The sequence below is a fragment of the Epargyreus clarus genome, unplaced genomic scaffold (genome assembly GCF_041222505.1).
Source record: "Epargyreus clarus isolate Ecla_fem2 unplaced genomic scaffold, WU_Ecla_fem_2.2 ptg000002l, whole genome shotgun sequence".
Classification (NCBI taxonomy): Eukaryota; Metazoa; Arthropoda; class Insecta; order Lepidoptera; family Hesperiidae; genus Epargyreus; species Epargyreus clarus.
Genome location: NW_027332210.1, coordinates 9,984,285 through 10,000,000, shown reverse-complemented (window position 1 = coordinate 10,000,000; position 15,716 = coordinate 9,984,285). Strand labels below are relative to the sequence as shown.

The 15,716-nt window shown below is 35.4% G+C and overlaps 1 protein-coding gene across 2 annotated transcripts in view; it reads left to right on the top strand.

Moving 5' to 3' along the window:
* OAR2 (octopamine receptor) overlaps positions 1 to 15,716 on the top strand; it is a 164,749-nt gene that overhangs the window by 21,432 nt on the left and 127,601 nt on the right. The window contains exon 2 of one of the 2 annotated variants that reach the window (XM_073080056.1): positions 13,485 to 13,506. The exons of the other annotated variant lie outside the window; for it this stretch is intronic. The gene's annotated coding sequence lies outside the window, so the exon portion shown is untranslated. The remainder of the gene's footprint in view (positions 1 to 13,484; positions 13,507 to 15,716) is intronic. 2 annotated transcript variants of the gene reach the window in all.

Genomic DNA, 15,716 nt, shown 5'->3' with positions numbered 1-15,716 from the left:
CTATTTTTGTGATTTTCCATGGATCTCTGTGTTGTAAACACAAGGTTACTAATTTTGAATATGCTTACGTCTCGTTAAAAATCGATGGCTTCTTCGTGATAGAATATCAACATCGTCCGTGCTCTGTAACAACACCAAAGACAATGATCCATCACCATAAAAGTTTATAATAGTCAATAAAGAATCCACGTCAAACATTAAACATATTTTTGTAAGTTTTTAGCGTTTAATTATTATAATGATAGATGTGATATACGTATGTGGGTATGACTGGGAAATGGCCTATCAAAGGTATTTTGCGGCAAACTCAGTAATATTTACAGCGATGCTCTCTGGTGGAAAGTGTTTTCCAAGACAGCAAACTAGACACTATACGTGAACATGATATACGAGTACCTACATCAAACAATTTCCGTGCTACACTTGCAGCGAGTATTACCCTATTTTGCATGATGTATATGAACTCGTGAACTATAGAATTGCAGTTCGAAATTGACACAAAACGAAATATGTTTCAATTTAAATTAAATATTACAGCTTTGTTAATAACAGTTACATTTTCTAAATATTTACTGTAAACGATCTATAGTTTCAGGTATCGCAATGTATGATACATTTCCCTGAAATAAAATTAAACAAATTGAAAATTCCATCATCGTGGACGAAACATAAAATGTAAGGAATTTATTTTGTTGTAGCAGATGGAAATTAATTTATTTGAACTGCAGACAGAAGTGAATTTACATTCCTTAACAATTCTAAATTAATTTAGCGAAGTTCAAGAAATTACTTGAATTTAGTGAATTTATTTAATTAAAATGATTAAGAGAATTGTTCTGTTTAATCTGATTTTGTAACTTTTCTCGATCATAGAACCATATAAATTAGTTTCTGCTTGCTAAAGTTAGCGAAGTTGGCAGACGAAAGATAATCGTGTTATAATATCTCAAAAGTCTCCCACTGTTTTTTTGTGAACGAGGTTTAAAAAGCAATTCTACTTAGTGACACGGGACCTAGGTAACCAAGTCACAATGCTCTCCAAGTGCCAAATCCTTACACACACACTCTGGCCCGATTTTTAAATCTATGCGCATGTTAAGGTTTAATTATTCTTGTTTCAACCACGACTAAATGGCGAAAAAATATAACTGAGATTTTAAAAAAATCTCAAGATTTATATCAAGTCTACCAACTTACAGTTCACCAGTGCCCTGGACTATCGCTTAAATCCGCAGGGCAGTAATGGTTTAAAGACGATAAGGCTATCACTGCTTATGCCACAGGCTTACAACGAAATGTTTTACCAACTATAAACCTATTAAATATCAGTTAATTATCATGCATTACCAGCTCAGAGGCCATTAGCATTAATGCGAAAAATCAAATATTCCAATTTTAATAACACGTTCCCATTAAATATTCCAAATAATGTAAATTGGATTATTTTACCAATTAAATTGAACTAAAATTTAAATTGAACTAATTAATTGAACCATGGACATGAATAAAGCTAATTATCCATCAACTACCAGTTACAGCGTCATCGATTAATCAAAATGATGGCAGCAAATAACGTTAGGGTAAAGTAGGGTTGTCGGAATAGGGTTGAATAATTAGGGTATTATCATATTATTGTTATTTGAATTATCTCATAGGTTTATATGACGGTAACCAAGTAATCTTAAATACGCAGGGTTTTAAGATAAATATTTTACTGAAATTTGGTGGTGCGATAAAGCAGTTATGCTAACAAAATGATGTGGCTAATAATGTATGGTGGGTAAATAAGTATAATTATGTGGGGATGTATCATCGCCAGACTTATTTCTAGGGCGAATCAGCTCTTGCTTTTCGGGGAAGCTGTGAAGGCCCGCCGACTTAAATATCAGGTGGCCTTCTGTTCTCGACTCCAGATAAAACCCTTTTCTATTAGAGTAAGTACAGAGCCATGGGCTCACATGTCATGTTCATGGTGTCCAACTTATAAAAAATGAGGAGTGAGTTCTAAGTCAGTCTTTGAAGGAAGCAATGAATTTGAATTGAATTCATTTTAGTGCATTTAGCTATTTTATTCTACCACAGAGACATTTTATAAAGTTTTAGTCAAATCCGTGTTAAACGTATGTAGGTGACAAAATTACTTTGGTTTGAAATTTTAGTTTGGCATTTCAAAATATATTTCTATCGAGCAAATTTTAATCCGCATAAAATATGTATTGAGTTGTATTTGTTATACGAAAAATAATTAAGTATCGGGAAATAGTTTTTACAGGTGAAGTTGAAGTGCTTATGTTGTTGTTGTTATAATACACAAAATTATTTGAGTACAGGAACTATTGAATTCGCCTATTTTTGCCTAATAACAAAAGTTAAGTTCGTTAAGCGCTTTAAGGGCTGTAGTAAAAGAGACATACTTATGCCAGGCATTCCAACTTATTCCAGAGGTAGCGGCGCATCTGTGGCCACCTTCATCAATAAATCTAATTTTGAAGTAGATAACAGATGTCCACGTGCCATCAGGTGGACTGCATGCTTTTTCCCTACTTATACATCAAAAAAATGTATGGAATTGCTGAAAAAAATAAACATTGGAGTACAAGGAGTACTAAATTCGTATCAATACTTCTTAACTTCCGATACAAATATGTATACCGTAAACGGCTGATTCCAACCGTGTCAATTTAATCGGCATTCATCAATATTGATTCGCGTTACGTCAGAGTTCTGTAATAACGTGTATTAGGAGTGATTGAAGCTCTTCGTCTTATTAATGTTGGTAGGGATTTGTAGAAGAAATATGTGACGTCAGGGAAATAGTAAATAATAAAGTCAAGTAAGATTGGAAAATTGGAAACCTGTTTATTTATATAGCTTACCATTTCTTACTTCTGAAGCGTATTTTTTTTATAATATAGGAGTAGCAGACGAGCATGCAGTCCGCCTGATGGTAAGTGGCTACCACTGCCCATGGACATCTGTAATCAACCCCAGATAGGATTAGATGTTCCAACCTGAGGTCGGCTAAAGATGTGCCGTTACCCCTTAGGACTAAGCTGGAACGCCTCTGAAAAGTATGTCTCCCTTAAATTAAATTAATCTAACAGCCCTTATCATCTATTAAATAATCAGTAGACTTGGACAGCCAAGTGGAGTATGATCTCTAAGTGGGTTACAGCAAACGAAACACCAAAAATCTCCAAGAGAAAATAAGAAGAGTTGGCGCTCAAAGACAATATCTACTCTTGGCTGTGCATATCGAAGACCACAGTAGATGAGCGACTTATAAGAAGACGCTATTTCATCTTCTGGATATGATTGCAAATTTATAACTGTCGACTGTGTCTACAGAAAAATAATACAATGAAATGCTATTAGGTGAAGTATTTTTTTCCCAGCTGGCACTATACTCTGCCAGAAAACTGGGCTAAGTATTATTGTAATAAGGTAAAATATATTTCTCAGCTGAGACGGGTGCAAAAAAACCATTTCCATAACTAGATGTAAAAAATACGAAAATGGAATAAAACCCCGGTTTAATATCAAGTATAACAGTAACAGTAAAGAAAAGTCTCGTTTCTTAGCTGGTTATGACACTCGTTACGGATCTGACTTGAGAGGCCTTAATAGAAAGATACTTCCGCCTTGATTGGATGAAGCCACAAAATGCTGACTTGTCAGTTATTGTTTGATTTCTTGACAAATAAAAACACCTTTAGAGACGTATAAATAACTAATGCTACGTCATTTACGTAATAAATAAATAAGTATTTAAAACATTTAAGGGACATTTTAGGATGGAGACGTGGCAAAACTTTATTTACGCAACAATTTCAATTCTCAAAACTGGTTACACTTTCTTGTTAGGAATGATCTATCTATGTATTTTACTCATCTACGTTTAAGACAAGAACTAGAACTGATAAACTTATACGAGTACTTGTGCGTTTGAAAAACACAAATGAGCGAAAAACATTTCCAAAATTAATTCCCTATGGAAGCTCAGAGAATTAAAAGATTGTTAAAAAACTATTATCGCAAAGATTATCTGACAGAAATAAAATATGTGCAGATAATTTAGGAGATGGCTAAATCGATGTTGATGAAACTTTTACGTAGATCTTACGTTATTTTTTCGAGGAATTTGGGACTTGTGACTAAGGTTACAGTAAAAAAAAACTCGAAGGTGGTAGAATCCTTCGTGGTTCGACCTCGGCGGCACCTGTTTCTGCCTATTTACGTTAAGTAGTGTTAAGCGCTGCTGTGTTCTGGTCTGAAGGGTGTGGTAAAGGAGACATATTTTTCCGAGGCGTTCCAGCTTAGTCCTCAGGGGTAGCGGCGCATCTGTGGTCGATCTCAGGTAGGAATATCTAATCCTATCTGGGGTTGATAACAGATGTCCATAGGCGGCAATAGTCACTTAGCATCAGATGGACTGCATGCTCGTTTGCTACTCCTATATTATAAAAAATGCCTTAAAATATACGCTGGCGGAGACACGCGCGTTAACTCGTAATAACAGAATAACCTTCAAACACCAGTAAGCAGTAAGTGAGACGTACAATGGTTGTGTATAGACGTATTCAGTAAAAGGCTGGCATTTTGCCAGTTGTGGTGATTTTGCAGAATTGAGAGTAAAGGTTAACAAATTTGAAGGGCGTGGTAAGGCATTAGTTGGGGAAGAAATATTTAAGAGTTGCAACCCTGTTTAAGCAAATTGTCACAGGACGACCCGAAGAAGTCCGTAGAAAAATGTGTTCAGAGGAGAGCGAAGCATAAGTGGATTAATATCTTGAAGATGAAGGATCCAGGACCGATTCCAGACGTTACGTAGAGAATCCCAGAGAGGTTTTACCCGTAAAACACTTTTGTGTACTGGTATGAATGATATGGAACAGTCCTCAAAGGCACGCATATGACTTAAAGCTGAACTTCTGTCCTTACTAAGGTTGACTACATACATATGTCAATGGTTGGTGGTAACTAATTATCAAGTTAAGTTTTTTAAATAAAATATTCCAAAACTGCAAGCATAGATATTCTTCTAATAAATAATCATAAGCTCTAATTAATCGCCGCTTACGAGGCGTTCATAAACTCTGAGTAAGCGAATCTATATATCCGTGACGTGAAATCAGTAAGCCATCGCTGGCGTAGCGCCAACACACGTAATAAGTTAGTGGGATTCGAACTTAAATGAAAAAATAAAGTAGGGGTTAAACGCTTTCTACATTCATAAGCCTGAGTAGTTCGCACTTGTTTTATGGGACGTTACGTCATCAGACAAAATGAGACATTTTTTCTTTTTCTTCTACAGAATGTTGAATGTTTTAGTTTTTGACCAGTCTGCGGAATCCTTAAGGTCAAGGAGAATGGTGGTAGAATTCTTTATTGCGATTTCATTTAATTCTAACAGCAGCAGAGTTAACTACTGTATTCTAGTTTTAAGAAGTGCCAACGCTATTAATACGATAAATTCTAAATTATTGCAGGTAGCTGTAACACATGTACGATCAATTTCTAGCAGGATTCCTGTATGTTTGGTTTCAAGTACTACAACTTTGTTATTTTTGTAACATAAAAATAAGACCAACATAACAAATAAAATTAAGCTAGATAATCAGGCATAAAAAGTTGTACCTAAGATAACCGATTTTTGAGCGTCAATTTGTATTTGGCTAAAGTTGTGACTGAAATTTTTAGCGTTTATTTCTTTCACCTAAAAACAAGAGCAAAACTAAGATAGGTATACGAAATTGTTAGGTACAAAGACGTAGAACAGCGTTCTTTAGGAGAAATTGAAGTATTTCACGACAAAGTAAGGTCGCATTTCGGTGAGTGGCAAAAGCGCAAACAGTGCAGACATTCAGCTGGCTCTGGGCCAACAAGAAGCGAAATACAGAGGCAGAATAAGTAATTTGAAGTAAATAAATATGCCTTTAAAACCTTTGCTGTTTGTATTTCGCACGTATAAGTATATAGGTCGTTTTATTTGTAGGAAACATACAGCTGGTGGTAATAGTAACTACTGAACATTTTTTTATAACATAGGAGTAGCAGACGAGCATGCAGTCCACCTGATGGTAAGTAGCTACTGCCGCCCATGGACATTTGTAATCAACCCCAGATAGGATTAGATATTCTTACCTGAAGTCGGCCACAGATGCGCCGCTACCCCGGAGGACTAAGTTGGAACGCCTCAAAAAAGTATGTCTCCCTTACCACACTATGCAAAACGGAACACAGCAGCGCTTAATACAGCTGTTATTAGGCAGAAATAGGTGTGGCGGTGGTGCCGCCGGAGTAGAAACACAAAGGATTCTACCACCTTCAAACATCAACAACGCCACCTTTAAACATCTTCATGGACATGTAAATTTATAGAACAGGCATTCTGCTAGAAGCCGACTTCGTTGGTGGTCACAAATGTAGATTAGCTAGCGTCCACACCCATCGACAATAATTTTTCTTAGGGATTATTTTTATGTCATTCTTGTTAGCAGGGACCACTGTGTAGGTATAATAAAAATAAACTGAAATAATCAAACTAAAACTTTTGTAATCTTACTAGTTCGACTATCCTAAGACTAATATTGTTACTCAAATAGCTACACACATATCATCACTTAGTTCCAATCGGTTCACCACCTAAATCATTCGCGGATCACATTTTAGCTTTTACAGACCATTGGTGGTCCGCGTACCACTGGTTGGGAACCGCTGTGGTAGACAAAGTTGGTGGTGGTCCTTTCCCAAAGAAGAGAGGTCACAGGTGTACCCAATGGAACAAAAAGATACATCCAGAGTGATTTAGAGTGATATAGCAGTGATAGCCTAGTGGTTAAGAAATTCGGCCTGTCGATCGAGCGGTCCGAGGTTCAAATCCCAGGCACGCACCTCTGATTTTTCAAAATTATGTGCGTATTAGAAATTCGTTATCACTTGCTTAAACGGTGAACGAAAACATGCATACCTGGGAGATTTATAAAATAAATCTCAAAGGTATGTGAAGTCTACCAATACGCACTTGGCCAGCGCGGTGGAATATGGCCTAATCCTTCTCATTTTGTGAGGAGACCCGTACCCAGCAGTGGGACAGTAACGAGTTGATGAGATAGACTTACAGAGCGATATGTCTATTTACTTATTTATAGTGAGCTGAATATCGGTTTTGGGTTAGACGTAGATGGACGTGTAACTGCTATCATGTGAAAATTTAATGAGGAATTTAGACGGTTCAAACATGAACATTTATGTGAATACTAGCAGGCAAATTAGGTGTTTAATAAGTAATTTTAGGTATTATTGAGTTTCGAACGTGAAATGCTTAATCAATTGACCCTTTATGCAAATAGGCGCCACAATACTAACTGTAAAGGTGGTAGAACCCTTTGGGGTTCGACTCCGGCGGCACCACCGCCATACCTATTTCTACCTCATAACAGCAGTGTTAGGCGCTGCTGTGTTCCGGTTTGAAGGGTGTGGTAAGGGAGACACACTTTTCCGAGGCGTTCCAGTTTAGTCCTCAGGGGTAGCGGCGCATCTATGGCCGACCTCAGGTAAAAATATCTAATTCTATCTGGGGTTGATTACAGATGTCCATGGGCGGCAGGAGCCACTTACCATCAGGTGGACTGCATGCCCGTCTGCTACTCCTATATTATAAAAAAAACTGTGAACATAGCCTTTGGACTTGCAAATGCTTTAAGATCAATGGTTACATCAATGGATACATTGGTAGTCTTTAAATTTTTCGCATATTTGGTACTTAATTATTATGGTAACAGACGGCTGGCTAAAATAGAGGTTTTGCTATTTTTAACGTCCATTAAGTTTTTTCTATATTGGGAACTTTTTATGCTCACGAAAACCTGTTTTTTCAAATACCTTGAGTGAGTAATAAAAACACGTTTTTAATTTAAAAATATTTCCATAAACAACAATGTTTTTGATGGTTTCGGTTTTTGAATTATAAAATATTATATTTTCATTGATTGATAAATCAATTACTTATGTGGTGGTTGATTTTCTAAACTGAAGTCGTAAAATGCCGTAAAACTTTATTTAACAATATTATATTTAATGTCTTAGAAACATAGATAAGCCAAGTCAAGTAATCTAGCGCGAAGCAAAAAGTAGGGTTATGATTTCTTCTTTGTATTAAGACCTTTAGCATGGCTCTGCTCTGAATGTTATTCTAAGCATAGAAAATATGCTTAGAATAACATGTGTTTCATTTTGTAATTGTATTTTAGTTTCTAAACTATTTTTAATAAAAAATATTGGGGTTTGCTTGAATTTTGTTAAAATTATACCTACATCATGCGCGACAATTATTGTTACGTGTCATATCTTCATTGATACATGCATCACTTAGTCGCGAGCGTTTGATATTCAATCGAGGTCAATAACCCGATGACCGAAACAAAATCGAGCAAAGAAATTAAATCTGAAAATTTTCATCATTTTTAAAACGAGGCACAAATGTAGCGAAAGTAGGTCAAAAAGCTAGGAACAATGTTGGAAATGTTGAAAAATTACGGGCGCCGTACAAAAATGTGTTCGGAGTTATAATTGAATTTGTACGGGATAGTTGATCACGAAACGAGGCGGTGTTACAACGACAAAAACGTAAATTGTTAGTTTTCTGATTTGTAACTACCTACCTATTTGAAAATACTCTGTCGTGTTTGTAGCTTCGAGTTTTCTTTTACTAGTAATTAAGGTATACACTAGCAGTGATAGCCTAGTGGTTAAGAAACGCGGCCTCTCGATCGAGGGGTCCGAGGTTCAAATCCCAGGCACGCACCTCTGATTTTCAAATTTATGTGCGTATTAGAAATTAATTATCACTTGCTTAAACGGTGAAGGAAAACATCGTGAGGAAACCTGCATACCTGAGAGATTTATAAAAAATCTTAAAGGTATGTGAAGTCTACCAATACGCACTTGGCCAGCGCGGTGGACTATGGCCTAATCCTTCTCATTCTGAGAGGAGACCTGTGCCCAGCAGTGGGACAGTAATGGGTTGATGATGAAGGTATATACTATATCTCTCTGGTTTGTTTTTATCTTATTTAATCTTTCAATAAAGTGTGTTTGAAAAGTAGGATTCTAAGTAAATGTAACGTTTCTGGATTAATCCTCAGAGGTAAGACTTATGTCAGATTCAATAGTAGTTATTTTCAACTCATTACTCTCCCACTGATGGGCGCTACTTTTAGAATGAATCGCTTAGGTCATGTGTCATGGTCATAAACTTGAATCAGCTGTCAGTTTTTGCCACGATAGTGCAAAATGTGGATTGATCTGCCTGGAGGTATGCTTGGAGCGTTATATCACATTGAGGCCTTAAAATCTTAAATTAAACTTTGAACAAGTGTTACATTGTCGTTTCCCTTAGTGATGTCCACTATCTATTGTAAGTCCCGGACCCTTCAAAGCACATTTGCCTTATCGCTAGGTAAGTGTAATTATGAAATTCACTTCACCTACTTTCTTTACTTCTATATACATATTTGTTGCAATGTACAAATTATTTACAGATTTTTGAATTACATAACAGATTACTTTTAGCTAGCTGGATATGTACCAACATTGATGAAGCTTTGTAGCAGAACATGTATCCAAAAAGACAGAATTAGTATTTTAATAAATACAATCAAATATTAACCCTTTTTTTTTGTTGAGGAGGGGGAAACCTTCTAAAGGTACCCACTCTTGCCACCCGCAACCCCGGAAGCCCCTTTTAGTCGCCTTTTACACAGGCAGGGGATATCGTAGCCCTATTCTGGTCCCGGTACTACAGGGACAAATCAAATATTAAGCTGTTAACCTATTTCTCAACAACAAAAATATATTTATTACTGAACGTTAATCAGCACAGTCACAACAACAATAAATAGCTTCATCTAAGTAATACCTCGACAATAAATAAGTAAATTTGTATCTTCCAAACATTCTTTCCCGAGCGACCAAGTTTTACGATTCTCTACAATGTAATACAAACAAAGTTTATGGGTTTAAGATGGCGTCTCACAGACAAGAATAATTTTACGCGAACACACGACAAATCACACAAAAACCAATCAAAAAAGCCACATACCATTCTCGCTCTTACGGTTTCAACAATAGATGTGACAATAGTATGTATAAATCCGACAGGTATTCTCAACCTTTTTGCTCTGTGAACGTTTTGTCTTATATGGAAGGCCGAAAACCGCTGCTTGCCTCTTTCGTTCCGCGTTTATGTTATTTACATGACTATTCGTTGCTAGGGTATCCACGTTGATAATTGAAAGAGGAACCACTCGTATTAATTATAGTGTTCTTATTTGAAAAGTGCGGTAAGAAACCCAGGTGAGGCATATAAACTTCATCCTTATAGGTCGGAACACTATTGGAATTCAATGAAATCTCCATTATTGTACTATAGTATCATCTATACTAATATTATAAAGAGGAAAACTTTGTTTGTTTGTTTGATTGTAATGAATAGGCTCAAAAACCACTGGACCGATTTTAAAAATTCTTTCACCATTCGAAAACTACATTATCCACGAGTAACATAGGCTATATTTTATATGAAATCATTCGAAAACTACATTATCCACGAGTAACATAGGCTATATTTTATATGAAATATATTTGATAAATAGATTTTGAGGCGGTACAATTTTTTCCGGGTCAGCTAGTAATGAATATAAGCGTTTCTGTGAGTGCTTATATAAATAAGGACAATTTTAATCAAATTTACATAATTTTCGTTGATAATATTTTACAATTTGTGCGTGCTATTACATAATCAAATACCAAAGAACTAGGAATTTACTAAAAAAAATTAGACACTTAAATACTTTTTGTACGTCTTCATACATGAATAAAATTATAATAATTGTTTACCCAACTGTAATTATATAATAGTTTTTCATCGTTTGCTTACTATCAATTTAAATCTCGTTTTTGGATCATGGTGTTCATAAAAAACAATTAATTTAGGCGTCCATTTGTATCTTAGATGATATAAGATGTTTTTATAATTGCTATAATTATATTTTTTTTCCCGTGCGAATATATTTTCAAAATAGCAACAGAATAACAATACCATTCATATTTGTTATAATTATCCGGTGAGTTGATTTTATGTTATTAACGTAATTAAGTGTAATTAATTATTCAACAGAGTATAAATCACTATAATCAGATATTCGAATAGAAGGAGTTCATTAATGATCATTAATGATGGGCATTAATACCATCCACAGACAATCTATGACTGTTAGTGAATCGTATCAGCGCTATTAATCCAGATATGATCTCAATAAAAGGTAATTAGATCGTGCATAAGGTACTTGGGACATTGCCAATAAATACGCGATGAGCGATGAAAAGGAGATTGGGCAAAGTAGGAAAAGACAAAGTATGATACAAGTAAAATAAAATGCGTAACCAAAAGCGCAACTACAGAGGTTTTGACGTCTAATTATGACGATACTTGAAGTCAATAAATAAAATGTATTGCTTTCTGTGTAGATACAGGTTGAACTTTCAATTAAGCTTGAATGGCCAAAACTTAAAGTATAAAAAATAGCGTAATCTTCATACTTTGGACTTGGCCATCCTCAACCAGATTAAAAAACACCATTGTCGTAAATCCTAATGTACATATTCCATTCAGTAAAACTACGTATTTTTTATGACTGGCCTCTACAAAATCATGACCGAGTCAAATATTCTCAATCATGTTATTATATTTTCTATGCATTCTATGATTTTTTATATACCGTGCATATTTTCTTTAGAGCTGGCGAATTTAATTCACATTAAATACTAACATACTAGTAATGCGTATAATAATATGCAAGATCTTATCACAGTTTGCAATTTGCCAAAGTGTTGCTAGCATGATAATAGTGAACGCTTGCAACGAATTTTCTCGCGATATCTTTTATCTCGAAACATGCTTTCACATCATGACTGAAAGGAAATGGAATGTATTTATTTTGCAAATGCTTTCGAAGGCAATTACGAATAGCAAGATACTTGACACCCAATTCAATTTCTAATCTCATTTATTCAGAATTGATTCATATAGAACTCTTTTTGATCGTCAACAAACCACCACCGCCTCGGAAGGTGTTTCGCTGTGGAGAAGAAACTCCATAGGTGGAAATTTGCATCTTTTTTTAAAGTAAATATAATAGAATTTTACATAGTGATACATATAATTAATTATATATGACGGAGCTGAAGTTGTCACACCATTCGTATTTATCACTTAAATGATCTGACTGGCCTGAAGCGTAGATAGCGGTAGAACCCTTTGTGGCTTAATTACGGAGTTCGTCACACCTTGTTCTGCCTAACAGCAGCAATGTTTAGCGATGCTGTGTTCTGGTTTAACGGGTGTGTTAAGGGAGACAAACTCATCCGAGGGATTTCAACTTGGACGTCATCGTCATAATCATATCTGGGGTTGATTACAGATTTCCATGGCAGTAGCTTCTTATCATTAGATATGCATTTTCTTTTTCTGCTTCTATTTTTGCTCCTGTCGCTCAGTGAAAATTAGCAAAGTTAATATATAAATCTTGACAAAATAGAAGATGTTGCAGCTATAATGGACGGAAGTATGAGTAGATGCATAATGATATTATTTCGCTTCACCCGTGACGGTATAACAATACCCTCTTGATAAATCCTATCGTATTCTTCTCGAGTCCTTCACGTTTTAACTTTTCAATTGGATCAACTAATCTCAATTCAAAAATTAACGATGCAGTTTCATTGTAATCTTGATTAATTTATTCTTCATTGAGTAGACAATTGCATTCGAATAGGAATATACGTATCTATGCCTAGCAATTGTTCACTGCCACTCATACAGGATCGCGGTTCGACCTGAAGCCGATCACAAATGCTTTGCCAATTAGGAGGATTAGAATGATCACCTATATGTAAGTCAGCCATTATACACAATTTTCCACCAAATGCAAGAAGTAACATGGTTTGACAGGTGAGGTAGCACCACCACACCTATTAGGTAGAAGTTTCAGTAGAAGAGAGTGGATGCCAGTTGACTTACATATCAGGGGAGTTTCTTTCCAGGAGTGTTACCACATCTGAAATCTACTTCAGGTTTAGTTTCTATTCTACATGAAATCGGTAACAGATATCCATAGGCGTCAGGCATTGCTTACAGTAAGATGGACTACATTATTTTTTGATTCAATCTTCTGAAAAAACTTCACAATAACAAGTATCGTTGATATTTCAGAAGTCTGACTAAATAGATTCAACAAGTCTCATAATCCGACCGATGTGTTATTGAAGATATAATTTCAGTCCTACTTAGCGCTGTCAATTCAAATTAGGTTAAGATTTCACAGACGCGGCGTATTGATACTGTATCTTGTGATTTTACGTCGGGATATATTATGTCTCTTGTTTATTGAACTTGTGATCAACCTTTATATTTTTGCTTTCAGATCTGCCGAGTTAATGACTTTGGTGAGTCTTGATAACTAATAAAATAACATATTCGAACACAAGGTTTTACAAGGGTTCATTTATGTTTAACTTTAAAAAAATAACTTATTTTTTATTCTCTCAGAAAGCCCTTTAATTGTAAACCTATAACATAGGGGTATATAGGGCTATAACATATTCAATCAATACATACAATTCAATACATACATAGGAAGAAACACTTTAAGTTAAAAGGTTGTAAAAAGACTTTTAAAGTAAATTTTCTCTAAAACCATGGTGTATCTACTGTCCAGTCGGTAACAGCCGCCGACCATTCTAGCCGCTTGCGACGACCATTCTCCATTGAGCACTGACAACCGTGTGATGAATAATTTGACACTTGCCTTAAGTTTCGAGCGATTATCGACTTTTTTCATGGAAATGGCAGTTGTGAAGTATTGAAGGTCGCTTAATTTATGATGGGTTGACCGAATAGCATTTCTTAGAAATACCCAAGTCGCGTAGTATAGAAGTCCATATAACATATTGACTTGACTGAAAAGTACCACCCTCTCTGTCTTATAAAAACAATGCTTACAATATTATATTTTTACGTGATGTTTGAATTCTACAAAATTATAATAACCGATGAAAAACGCTTCTCTTGACCAAATAAGAGCAGCTGACGATAATCACTGAAGTCTTTTCTACCTTGTCAGCAGTCTTGTGTCGTGTCACCTTGTCAGCAGTGTTGTGTCGTGTCACCTTGTCAGCAGTGTTGTGTCGTGTCACCTTGTCGGCAGTCAAATGCTTCTGTGTTCTTTAAAAGGGGTTTAAATTTAATTGCAAAAAAGACACTTCATGAAGTGTTATAACCTTATCATCTGGGGTACTGACGCAACGTTAACATATCTTATTTATGAATCCAACCTCTAGGATGAAGAATGAAATCCATAGAATATTTATTACGATGAAGAATTTCTTGCACAGTATTTCAATTACAAACAATCAAGTAAAATGCGGTTAAATGGAAACTTATATAAACAATTTTAAATTGAAGACTTTCCTAGAAGTGGTGCTCGAAAATTGATATTTTGATACCAGATCAAAGGGTTATTGATAACATTTGGATCGAAACTAAAAATACAACATCCGCAATTTTTAAGACCGAATGGTTATGTTGATTACGGTATTGTTCGATTTTCTCTAAACAATAGATATTCGTATTTCTGGGTATTCATAAAAAATATCATCAATGGTGCCGTAAAGTTTGCGTAAAAATCGTGACCTAGTTTAATCCTCTATTATGTTAAAATATGGTCCATAAATGTTTCGTATGGTATCTATCATCATCGTCTTCAAGAATAAATAAAAGAAATTAGAATTTGCCGGTCATTTCGCAACAACCAAATACTAATTTGGAGGTGTTTGTCAAGGGTAGCCACTTGGGCCACATTTATTTCTTATTTAATAGCAGTATTAAACACTGTTGTCTTCTAGTAGGAATGATGTGATAAGACTTGCACGATACTTACCAACTTGCTCCTTTAAAATTAGAACTTTCAGTCATTCAACGGCAGTGTCATATCTGTTAGATATGTTTCTGCCAGGACAACGTAATCATACTATTTCTACATATCTACTTCATCTTTAAATGTAACAGCGTTGTAAATGTGTTCCAGTTTGAAGCGTTTCAACTACCATGGCCACAGAAACATTCATTCGCTTCAAGCATTATTTCAAAAGCAAGCTGTAGTGGTCTCATAGAACGGACAGATAGGCACATATTATATTTTAAGGCTTGACGCTGATGTTTGTAAAGCAGAGTAAATTTGCTTAGTGCTTTGAGACTCGTGATCCCCGGGTTAGCTCTCAGGGGAAGAAACGTACTATGTGATCAGTTTCAGATAGTACTCATGTTCTATTTGCGAATTGTTGCATGTTATATCCATAAGCAGTAGTGAGCACACACCATCAAAAGAGTTATAAAACATGTTTGTTTGATATCTTTTCTTTTTATAAATGACGTATTACTTAATGTCTTCGCACACTATTATCTCTGAAAGTGCTCAGCAGATTTCAATTATTTTTTTGCATTTACAAGTTTGGTTCTAGGTTTCAAAATAGACTACTCTTGGACCCGATAGGTGTCGCTAATCGTTGAGATCTTTTTTTGAATGGACTTAATTTTTGTACGTATGTATGACTTACTACTTAAAATATAAAATGCGTTAGAATCTGATAAGTGACGT